Source organism: Choristoneura fumiferana, chromosome 4 (genome assembly GCF_025370935.1).
Source record: "Choristoneura fumiferana chromosome 4, NRCan_CFum_1, whole genome shotgun sequence".
NCBI lineage: Eukaryota > Metazoa > Arthropoda > Insecta > Lepidoptera > Tortricidae > Choristoneura > Choristoneura fumiferana.
In genome coordinates this window covers 2,529,903-2,542,663 of record NC_133475.1, presented here as the reverse complement: position 1 = coordinate 2,542,663, position 12,761 = coordinate 2,529,903, and the positions used below count along the sequence as shown (strand labels likewise).

Genomic DNA, 12,761 nt, shown 5'->3' with positions numbered 1-12,761 from the left:
CACGATGCAGTCACAAGTAACAACTTGAAATTGCTTCATTTTCAGGAGAGGGCAAAATATATGGCACATGATAGAACAGGAGAACTACTTTTATTTAATGAAATGCGACGAAATATATCAAAAATAGTACGTTAAAAGGCCACATAAAGGAATCACAAGCTTGTCTCGGTTCTATTTCTATTACGAAACTCCCGAGGGAATTACACAAAATCAGTGCTAATTTCGTCTCTATTAAAAGACCTTCAACCCTGTGTAGAAGAAATCTATATATATAAAAAAAGAAACTGACTGACTGACTGACTGACTTATAGATCAACGCACAGCCCAAACCACTGGGGTTAGAAACTTGAAATTTGGAATATATATTTCTTAAAAGATGTAGACACGCACTAAGAAAGGATTTTTCGAAATTCCCACGGGATAGGGAAATATCTAAACTTTTTTCGCTTCTTTGTTTGTAGTCGAATCTCTGAAACTATTGAGCCGATTATAAAAATTCTTTCACCTTTAGTAAGCCACACTATCCTTGATTGACATATGTTACTTTTTATCCGGGATAATGCAAAATTCCCGCGGGATAGAAATAAATTAATTCAATTTCGGAGCTGATTTAAAAAATTCTTACATATTATGTGATATGACTATCTCCAAATGACAAAGGCTACTTTTTCTTCGGGAAATTACAAAATTCCCATGGGATAGAAAAAAATGAATGCAACTTCGGGGATGATTTTAAAAATTCTTTCACCAATAGAAAGCTACACTATTCCTCATTAGTATAGACTACTCTTCTTCGGGAAAATGCAAAATTCCCGCGGGATAGAAATAAGTGAATTGAACTTCGGGTCTAATTTTAAAAGTTCTTTCACCAAAAGTAAGCTACAGTATTCCTGATTGACATAGGATACGTTTTTCCGGGAAAATGAAAAATTCCTGCGGGATAGGAATAAGTAAATTCAGCTTTGGCACTGCTTTTAAAAATTCTTTCATATGATATAATTGACTATCCTCGATTGACATAGGCCACTTTTTTTTTCGGAAAATCCAAAATTCCCATGGGATAGAAAAAACTGAATTCAAGTTCAAAGCTGATTTTAAAAATTCTTCCACTAATATAAAGCTGCACTATTGCTGATTGGTATAGATTACTCTTCTTTGGGAAAATGCAAAATTCCCGCAGGATAGGTAGAAGTAAGCAAGACAATCCAAATTCGGAGCTGATTTTAAAAATTCTTTCACTAATAGTAATCTGCTGTATCTCTGATTGACATAGGCTGCTTTGCTACAGAAGAATGCAAAATTCCCGCAGGATCGAAATAAGTAAATTCATCATTGGGGTTGATTTAAAAATATATTTTACATTATCCCTGATTGGCAAACGCTACTTTTCTCCGGGAAAACGTACAATTCCCGCGGGATAGCAAAAAGTGAATTCAACTTCAGGGTTGATTTATTTATAGTTCTTTCTAACTCTACCTGAACAGTACCATAACTGGCTGACTGACAGACAATGCAAAGCCAAAACTACTGGTGCTAGAGACTTGAAATTGGCATAGATGGTCCTAAAGTAATACAGAGGTGCACTAGGGAAAGATTTTTAGAAAATCCCATGGAATAGGAAAATATCTCAACTTTGTTTGTTTCTTTGTTTGTTGGGGGTAATCTCTGAAACTACTGAGCTGATTAAATAATTCTACTACTAATAGAAAGCTACAATATCCCTGATGGACAGACTTCTTTTTTTTAAATGCATAATTTCCGCAGAATAAAAATAAGTGAATTCAATTTTGGGGCAGATTTTCAAAATTCTTTTAATAATAGAAAGCTACAGTATGTCTCTCATCGACAATTAAGAATATTAAAATAGATCATAACAGTAATTCATGTCCCGCGGGGACTTTACAATTTCTCGAGATACAATCCTATATCCTATATCGTGTAGGAAGTCGCCGGCAAAAGAAACGCGTAGTACTTTAACGTCTCTAACGTTTCAGCGAAACAGGGTTTCAGAGTTGGTACGAATTATGAATGAACGTATGTAGGTTGATTTTTAAATTCCAAAATGAGCACCATCTGTCTAAAACAACGTCTTACTGTATTTATATTTCCATGTAATCCTAAAAAAAAAAAACAATCAAATCACGAAAAAAAGGATCGCAGAAAGTAATTGTATGTTAATTGTTACCCCAAATTTAATGCGAGCGAAGCCGCGGGCAAAAGCTAGTTCAGTTTATAAAATCCAATGCAGTTAGTTAATGAACACTTTTATTGAACATGAAACTACCGTGAGACTCACTCATATTAAATGATGTTATAACGGATAACTCACGTCTTAAACCGAGTATAGCTCGACATGTTTCGGGCTATTTCTTAGCCCTTCCTCTCAGGAGCACGTGACTCGGCGGCTGCCGCAACACGCACACTACGCGCCACCGCTCTGCTCACTCGGAGTCGCGCGAGCAGAGCGGTGGCGCGTAGTGTGCGTGTTGCGGCAGCCGCCGAGTCGCGTGCTCCTAAGAGGAAGGGCTACGAAATAGCCCGAAACATGTCGAGCTAAACTCGGTTTAAGACGTGAGTTATCCGTCATAACATCATTTAATAACACTTTTATTATTTAGATTAAAATTTAATTAAACTAATGTCATGGGCAAAAAAATAAAACTTTTTATCCAAAACAACGAACAGTCAACATTCCACTTTGAAATGTACAGCCACAATGTATGTTGTATTGTACATATTTAATGGGAAAGCTAGGGTGGGTAAATTAACCACATAAATAAACCTCTGTGTATGCAGCACAAGTACAACTGGCAACATAAAGTAGAGGAATACGTAAGGTAATTAGGAGGTAATGTCTTAATTTATACTGACTTACATAACATGTGAAATTAAAGAAACGACTGTAATATCTGTTTACTATTCCAAGATTGATGTAGATTCTTTTTATTTTAGAAATCGCTTATTATGTTGATTTAAATCACACACAACATTTTATAAGCAATATTCAAATGGAAAAGCTCAGATTTATATTTTAATTTTCCTGCAATGGACTAATTTTGCTACTTACTACATTTACAAACGAGATATTAGATTATTATTTTATTATTTAAAGCATTGTATTGTAGCTTTCACTAGCTATTTTAACTTTTAAACTTACTTTTTGTCTGTCCCTAACTGAATGCTCCTCTCATCCACTCAAAGGTTGACTGGTAGAGATCCCTTAAAGGGATAAGTTCGCCTTTGTACATATATATCTCACTCAATGTTTGTCAATTTTGTTTGTTACTTATTTTGTACAATAAAGAGTTTACATTCTAACATACATACATATTAGCCTAAATTTTATGTTTTAAAAATAAACAGACTTATTCAATCCAAACTAAATTCATTTAAATAATTATCATTTGATTCAATGAAAATACAAACTGAAACATGGATACACAGAAAAAAAACCAGCGCTGGGAATTGAACCCGGTCCACAGCATTCCGTGCTGCGTGCTATAACCCCTACACCACAACTGGACAGGAGTCTGGACACATATTTCTCCCATGCACCACACATTTCAGCCTGCCTTTTCCTTTCTTAGTCACTTAAGCAGTGACACTAGCGGTGACGGAATAATGCTGAGGACCTGGGTTCGATTCCCAGCGCTGGTCCCTTTTTCTGGGTTTTTTCTGTTTGTATTTTCGTTGGATTTCAAGGGATGACCGTAAAAGAAACAAATTTGTATTTGAAATATATAAAAAAAATACAAAAAGACTTCAAAAACCAATCTTAATATCATTTGGTTGTTTGTAACGAATAAATTTAAAAACGTCTGAATCGATAAAAAAATATCCTTAAGAGTATATTTTATCCTAAAAACTTTAAAATGCTTCCTTGGGACGCAAACAAAGTAACGAACAACCAGTTAGTTACTATAACATTAGTTAATTAAAAGTGTACACGTAGTCTTTTGAAACAACTCACAAAAAACGGTAAGAACTAATTTAACGCAGTTCAAGTTCTAAACTCAAATTTTCCTTTCCCAAATTGAGAGGTCACTCCTCCACTAACTTTGTTTTAAACAACTTCTTAACTAAACGCATTAGGACCACATTAGGGCTTAATAGCGTCATTATAAACACTCATTCAAGTATTTAACACTGAAGTTATCTGTCATACGGAAACAGAACTTAAATGCCACTTTCAAAACTTCTTGATTAAACAAAAACGTCACCACATTTCAGGTCATTAAACATTCACATTTTCTCAGAATTCTTTCCCTAAGAGTAAGCTTTTTATCACATCTCGGTGCCAATGGTATGAGCTATCTACAGCCAGTCAAGCTAAATCGCCCGGTGTGGCAACACGTATTCGCAGTGGAGGGTGGTTTGATTTTCGATTTTCGAACGTCGAATCCTCTTTCCGAATTTTATTGTGAAGTGATTGACACTATTGGCTGGTTTGAAGTTGTTTTATAGCGGCCAGTCATTTTTTAGTGCTGTGATTTCGAAGTGAATTAATTTTACGGATTTTTTTTCTCCTGACATTCATATGGTGAGTTTTTAATTGAATTAACTTGGTTTAAAATTCTACGATACATAAAAGTGTAAAAAATGTTCTGGCTATCGTCACTTTTACATTTTTTATGACTGCTTTTAAGCGAAAAAACGCCTATTGCCTTATCATCGCCTTTTTAAATTATCATTGGGTTATTCACTGTATCAATCTGTGTTGTTCAGTAAAGTATGTTTATATTTTATTTATTGTAAAATACTGACAGCGACAAAATAAACCAGTATAAATTAGAATATATATTTAATAAAACTGATTCAATCTTAAATCCCCAAACGAGCTCATGAAATTATGACTGATCTTTCCAAAACTAATTCTAAACAGTAAAAATTAATACGCATAAATTGTTCAGAATAGGAAATGCATATTTAACCCAAAATTGTATTTTAAAAAGTCAGGTAATTGTGACAGATACAGACAGGAATTCATATTTTAATGAACCATTGGTGGTGGTTCTCTACACGAAAAAGATAACAGTCGAAATATTAAGTGTCTGTAAAAGATATAGACGGATAAAAAATAAAAGAGATATAGCTTGTAATTAAGTTTTTGAATGGTTAAAGCGGCAACCTTCAAAACATACTTAATATTGATCATAATTGCAACAGCTTGGAGTTTTGGTAGGTATTCTGTCAATGCATTTACGGTGATTATCTACCATAATCATTTCTACACACAGTTTTAGATTTGATTGAGTCGAAGAGAACAACATAATTTCAAAACAAAATACTTATAAAGTTTGTATTAATTTTAAGAGCTCACCTTAAGACATAACTTAAATTAACAAAACTTTTAAGAAAATACAAACTGAGACATAATGTTATGTATATTTTATTATGTATGCATAGGAAAAATTCGTGTCTAGATTCCCATCCAGCAGTGGTGTAGAGGTTATAGCACGCAGCACGGATTGCTGAGGACCTGGGTTCAATTCCCAGTGCTGGTCTCTTTTTCTGGTTTTTCTGTGCATCCATGTCTCAGTTTGTATTTTCGATATGGTTTCACGGGATACCCGTAAAAGTAACAAATTTGGAGTTGAAATAAAAAAATACAAAAAGACTCCAAAAAAAAACCAATCATAAAACTTTAAAGGTAAGTGATATAAAAAGGAAATTACTGTCAATATTATTGACACTGCAAATATTGTTAAATTACTAGTTCAATCATTTGAATTTTCTAGAAGGTAGGTACCAATAAAATTGACCTTCGTCGGAAAAACGTAAAGAAAAAGTATGTACTAAGGCAAACCTTTTTTTTGTTGTTATAGTACACCACGGGGCATTATATTTATTGTAACACACAAATCTATGGTACCTAATGTATCTTTAAATTAATTTATTATTTCTGTTCTTTTCTTTGTTGATTAATAAAGTGTAACATAACTAATGCACTAAAACTCTACACCTTATGCAACGTTAAAAAAGTAGAAATTAAAACCTTAAAGTTATGATTTCACAGAACTTATCAGTCATAAGCATTATCCTCATCCCAGCTGTAGGACGTCCACTGTTGGACATAGGCCTCCCTCATAGACCTCCAGTAACTTCGGTGGGCAACGGCGTTTTGCAGCGGCTGGGGTTGGCAACTTATCACTGCTGTACAAAAAATAAGGGACAGCACAATTACAGCTTTGGATTGTTCCAGTATTATTTCATAAACCATTTCAATTTAAGATAAATAAAACGCTTTTGTTTCGGTGAACCGTAATAACGTGAAAAAAGCAAACAAAGTCCCAACTTTTTTCAGCAAATGTTGGTTTATTAGGATTTTAATTAATTCCTGAATAAAATTGCATGTTATATTACAAGCTTTGTATACCTACCTACTTATAACGTTTTAAACTTTCGTGATTCTCACTCATAGTCAAAATAACATATACGGGACTTATCACGCTAATAAAGGCCATTTGATAGTCGTTTCTGAACATATAATAGGGAGGTTATCATATGCATGTAGATAAAAGTCTTTATTAAATGTTAACTGCATATTGTGCCGGGCACTCTACATTGCGTATGGCCCGACTCTATATTTTTCAAATTTTAGTTGAAATTTTTCAACTTGTTGTTCCATAACTGGTACGCTGAATTCGTAGAGTTATTTGTACACGTACCGTATGTGGTACACTGGACTGTGAACGTGTTACCTGATTATTGCCAATTTTGTGATAACAGATATTTTTGTAGTCATTGTAACGAACAGGAAAAACTAAAACTTGTTCGTCCTTATGAAATAATTGGAAAAAAAAAATATTTATTATATGTTTCTCATAGATATTACATACACTTACTTACTGTACATATCCACTCGCCAAACTGATATTACGTTTGTTCTTGGGACAATTGACACCAATTGACCTAGTCCCACCCAAACTAAGCGAAATTTGTACTATGGGTACCTAGGCAACGGATAAACATAATTATAATAGACATACTTAAATACAATATTAAACATCCGAGACCCGAGAACAAACATTCATTATTATTCATACAAATATAGTCAGCGGCACAAAGTTTGGCCCACTCTACATACAAAATTACCTATTTTTAACCCCCGACGCAAAAATAGGGGTGTTATAAGTTTGACCGCTGTGTTGGCGTCTGTGTGTCTGTGTCTCTGTCTGTGGCACCGTAGCTCTGAAACGAGTGAACCGATTTGAATGCAGTTTTTTTTATTTGAAAACAGGTTTCAAGAACTTAGGTTTCATTAAAACCGGTTCAGCCGTTTTTGAGATATTGAACTTTGAAGTGATAAATTCGGGGGTTTTTCAACTTTTTGTTGGTTAGGTTTGTTGCATACATTTGAGGGCAAGATTTTTTGCCGCTCAGTAGGTATACCTACCCCGACTGGGGATCAAACCCAGGACCTCAAGCTTCATTAGTCAGGTTCTCTAACCACATGGCTATCCGGTCGTTAAAATCATTTAAACATTTCGTATGAATCGTTTGGGAAAAACATTTTCGTCGGAAAATTAGAGAACCAGCAGAATTTAGGTATGAGCCTAAAATTTATTTCATTTGTAAGGTATATCGAAACAATTATTATGAAACTCAGAAAACATATTCTAGACCTGTTATTATAGTCACAGATACCATATATTTGAAACATCTACTTCATTGCTTAACTAAAATAAAAGAACTTGTTGAATCGAATATTGTTACTATTATTACTGCCTCTTTATTTCGAACAAGTTGATTTTATATACTTTTATCAAACTTGAAAGGTTTCGGATAAAATCTTGCGAGCTGTATTCCACCTACTCCTAGCAATCGAATTAACTTGATATCTTGTGCGGATAAGTAAGTACTTTAAATAAAAATACAATAGAGCAGCTAATAAGCCAATAACAACAGACTAAACATTACGAGTAAGTTTTTATTAAATGCATCCTTTCTGTTCACAACAAGCTTAATTAAAAAATGTAACCGGCAAAAACTACCTCTAAGTTGCAATTCTACAACTAAGTTATTTAATTTAAAAGTCTGTGTGGCAGGTTTAAAATAAACAAAAACAGAGCAATTTAATTTCAAAATTAGTGTATCACTCGTAACGTAAAGGGTCAAACGGAAGAATTATTAGGTAAATCAGTGTTTAAATCAGAGTAGTATTTTAACACATCACACTATTTGTTAAGGGCCACATCATAAAAGTGCACTAATAAGGGCAATTCTAATTTTATATTTTTTTTCTAACTGCTAAATAAAAACTGGAATGAAAAAAGCTAGCAATTACTACTGGGCGCTCAAGAAAGAGACTTCAAATTCGCATTTAAATTCAATTTATAAATCAAAAGCGTCGATTACAACGCCGCATAACCTTAAAACATTTAAACAATAGATAAACGTTGATATTCTAATATTTGAGCGATTCGAAATTCGAATTATTCCAAGGATGGAATGGTATTCGAGAAGCAGAATGGAATCGACTCAAGATGGAAGCCCAAAGCTGTCAAATAAAGTAAGATATTATTATTCCCGTTTAATATATTCGAATTTACACCCTGTACTTATACTAGAAGGTTCAGTTTACAACACGTTGGAAACGGGACTTGAGCTGTAATGGTTTAAGCCGGCAAGATGGTGGATTATTCACGATAGAACAAAAACGTTCCTTTGAGAGTGATTGCTTTGGTTTTTGAACTTTTGATCAAGTAACGAGCTAACAACTACGAGCATTTCGTTCCGTGTAAGTAAACAACACAGAAACAGACACTTTTTGGTTTGAGCATATGTGAATAAAACCGCGTAAATTAATTAATAATGGTTTTTATTCACTTACACACTTTACGCTTTACAAGGCAAAATTCCAGAGAGGGCGAGAGCCCTCATGAGGGAGCGAGAAGACAATTGTCACATTAACGTTCCGTTCCTCACACTCCCCCACCAATCCTTATGCGGAACCCTAAATTCCTAGTTGCTACTTTTACATTCTTATTCTAAAGTATCGGAACAAGGTAACATTTGGTTAATATGGCGTTTCCATGTAAGACTAGAACGAAAATTTCGCCGCGACCTTATTCTGCCGTCGTAATTCAAAAGGACGCATGTCAGTTTTCATAGAAGTTCAGAAACTGGCGATTTTAGTTTTTAGCTCACCGCACTGTTCAAAAAATATTTAAAGTTTACGAATTTTTCAAATAAAACGGAACATTTAAGGAAAATCAAACACATAAATTTAAAATTTAATTTATTGTGTATATATGAAAAAATAGTCATGCGTGTTTCTTAATTAAGTTTTAAGTCAAATACTACGGAATTAAGTATGACGCTTGTCTAACTTACCTCCATTTCTTCAGATAATAATAGTTACATTCATATTTAAGGAGTAATTTAAAATCAAAAGAACTAAAATATCAGTAAGTATAAAGTAGGTTTTGCATATCATAAACGAGTAAAAAAAATCTCTCGCACAGTCGAGTTTCTTAGCAAAATTTTTTTGTCATGATCAAAAAAAGCTGTAGGTACTTCACAGTATTTCAGGTTAACAGGAGCTACTCTTCATCTTAGGAAAGTCTTAGGAAAGTAAAGAGAACTTTATGTTTTCATGTGTATTTGAAAATGTTAGCTCATTGTCATCCATTATCTATTGCATATTTTGCCTAAAATCTTGTGATGAAGCCCATTTTCGCTACATGTGCGATAGTTAATTATATATGTAACAAAGTGCTAATATAATTTAAATACTGCTCGGTTACCTCAGTAAATAATATAGATTGGTTTTCTTTGCACTCATAAAAATATTTAAAGTAAAAGGGCGATTTTATGGAACATTATCATTTTAACACGCTTACAAGTCACGTAAAAAGAGCTCTGGGTGGCTAGTGGAGGGGACACGTTTGCGCATCTGTCAACTAACAAGCCAATGGCGTGACGGCCGCGCGCGCGCTCCTACGCCCCCTCCCGCGTCCCCCACTGCTCCGCCGCCGATTTGATCCGTATTTCGCTCACTGCGCAGGTATGTCGCCAGGAGCTCTTTTTACGTGCGTTGATTTGTAAATACATTAATTACTTTTCTCGTATCTTACATAATTATGTATCTTTGTATGTTACGGAATCTTTCAATTTTATTTTCACCCACTTCTTGTTGTTATATTGATACGAAATTTAGCAATTACGCGTAGTTCTGATGGCAATACAATAATATAATACCAGTCAGCTGATCTGATAATGGAGTCGGAAGCTTGACACTGGAACTCCAAAACAGAACGATGTTACCTAGCTGTGTTTGGACTTGTTAGAAATAGTCTTGGGATGTATTTTGATTGTAGATGGTGTCCAGGGCCTCATGATGGAGCAGAAAAGTCGTAGGCATTGGAACTCTAAGACAAAATGACGTAACCTAGCCGTGTTTGGGCTTGTTAGAATTGTGTTAAAGTTAGAGTTGTGGATAACGCTCATTTCGAGGCTTAAAGACTCGAAATCTTAAGACTCCAGAGATTCAACTATATTTGAGAATTAAATTTGCTTATTTTGTACGTATGGATGCAAAAAATCGTCTTTGCGGCCTTTGAGTCGTTAAGCCTCGAGAGTCTTTAGTGTTCGAGTCTAACACACACACACTAGTTACAGTTTATTTTGACCAAAGGTATTAAGCCGTGTTTTTGACAACTTAATTATAAGAGTTACAAAGAATACAAAATGTTAAATACTTAATTTGTAACCTCCTGTCTGTAACTAATGGTACGTAATTTAAAAATACAACATTATGCTGAATGGGCACTTTATACTATTTGATGTTAATTTTGTATTCTTTCCTTCTCATGTTTTTCTGTGTACTCGTATTGTGTATCGAACTTGTGTAAATAAATGTTCTCTTTCAAGCAGCTAAAGACGTTTTGGCAGAACTAATAAATATTTGTAGCATTTTTCATTTATACAAACTTTTCGTATCACGTTAATCTAGTTTGTATCTAGTAATTTCGTCTACATAAATAGCATTGGCTTAAATTTATCTGTCAGTAATCAAATTATCTAGAAATAGTTTGCCATTTAAATCGTATAAAATGAATTGGATTTACTCGTAGTTTCAACGCGGAAATTCCATCAGTTCCGTTTTCCACATTTTTCGATTCGCTGCAGGCGTTCCTTTGATTATTCAATTTGTGATCAAAACGGGCGAGCATGACCTTTACCTAACAAAATTGCTACAACATATACGGTAAATACACCTTCAAGTTTATACACAATACAGTCCTTGGTAGTATCAATATCGTAATCATCATCTCGGCCATTATACATCCCACTGCTGGGCACAGGTGGGAGGTCAGTACACACCTACGAAGAAATTTAATGGCGCGTGTGAAGTTCCCAATCCGCACTGGACCCGCGTGGGAACTAAACCTCAAGCCCTCTCTTTCTGTGAGTAGCGCTCTCTCTCTCTCTCTCTCTCTCTCTGGTTTGGTTCGAAACGCATCAGTGTAGTGTGGTGGTGGTGATAGTTGGGTTTGTATGATTTGTGTATGTTCTTACAGTGCGGAGGTGGAGTACCTGCATGAACGCACATTTCTTGCATAATCGTAGCTATCATAAGGTCGCGGGTGAGCAAAGAAATTGTTTTTCACTTCTCATGCTCGTAAAGTTCGTGTTTATGCTGCATCTAGGCGACACACAATGACTTTTATGCTCTAGTGCATAAAGTAAAATCTTCGTCTAAGACCAAAGTAATCAGGTGTCAACAGCCACCAACAAAAAAGTTTCCACATATTTTTCAAGTAATTTTTAATTTATATAAAACTAAAAATCAATCCAATCAATCAAAATTAAATCAATAAAACTAAAATTATAATAATGCATGAAAAATAAAAGGTACATAGAAAGTGAACAATTGTTTCCACTGTTGCTATTTCATTTCCTCGCAATCTAAGTGAAAAGTAGAGTGTAAGCATTAAACCCATTTTCCCCTCGACGTGTCTATCCACCCTCGCCGTACCGGCTCGGGTGGCTATATGGACGTCTTGGGTAAAATGGGTCGTTTTAGTTCAGTAAAGACGTATTTAATTAGGTGAGAATGGCAGGCAGGTAAATCATGAAAACAGCTTGTAGCCAATTTTAACTACGAAGTTATTCAAACATTGAAATCTTATAGTATTTTGAAGGAAAGAGTCACCTATACTTACTCGTACATTTCTGCCTAAATATTTCGGAATAGTTAGAAGACTCCCATTGTATAAGTAAACGCCATATTAGCGCTAAATAGGTTCAGACAAACACACGAACATCCTTCTTACCCATGCACCTGACAACAATGATAAAATAGTCTTTAATAATGAATAAAGCGGGTGAATATAATAGTGAGGGAAGTAATTAATTACCGGGCTCTGCCCATCTCTCAGGCCTAGCTATAAATTATTCATTGATCCTAAGCTATAAAAATGAGAAAGCATTATTAGAAATTATTGACCCTGCCGTTTGGTAAGCTACTTAATGTTCTTCGGGATCAATTTTTTTTAGAAAATACTTTGTTATTTCCAAAGTAATTAAAGAATTTAGAATATTTAGAAAGTAAATAGATAGTCAGTTTTTCGAACTGATCTGATGCTGAAGCCGGAAGGTAGGCAACGGAACTCTGTTATAAAACAACGGAAGTAAGCCGTGTTTGGGCTTCATGGAATCGTTGTGAGATGTACTTTGGCTATGAATCACTAAAAGGTGAGAAATATAGATTTTTTTTAACAAAAAAGTAAAACCGACTCCAAAAAAATAACAAA

At 34.5% G+C, this 12,761-nt stretch overlaps 1 protein-coding gene across 1 annotated transcript in view; it reads left to right on the top strand.

The window, feature by feature from the left end:
* Positions 1 to 4,341: 4,341 nt before the first annotated feature.
* Positions 4,342 to 12,761, top strand: part of LOC141427274 (uncharacterized) — a 43,498-nt gene continuing 35,078 nt past the window's right edge. The window contains exon 1 of the mRNA XM_074086562.1: positions 4,342 to 4,540. The gene's annotated coding sequence lies outside the window, so the exon portion shown is untranslated. The remainder of the gene's footprint in view (positions 4,541 to 12,761) is intronic.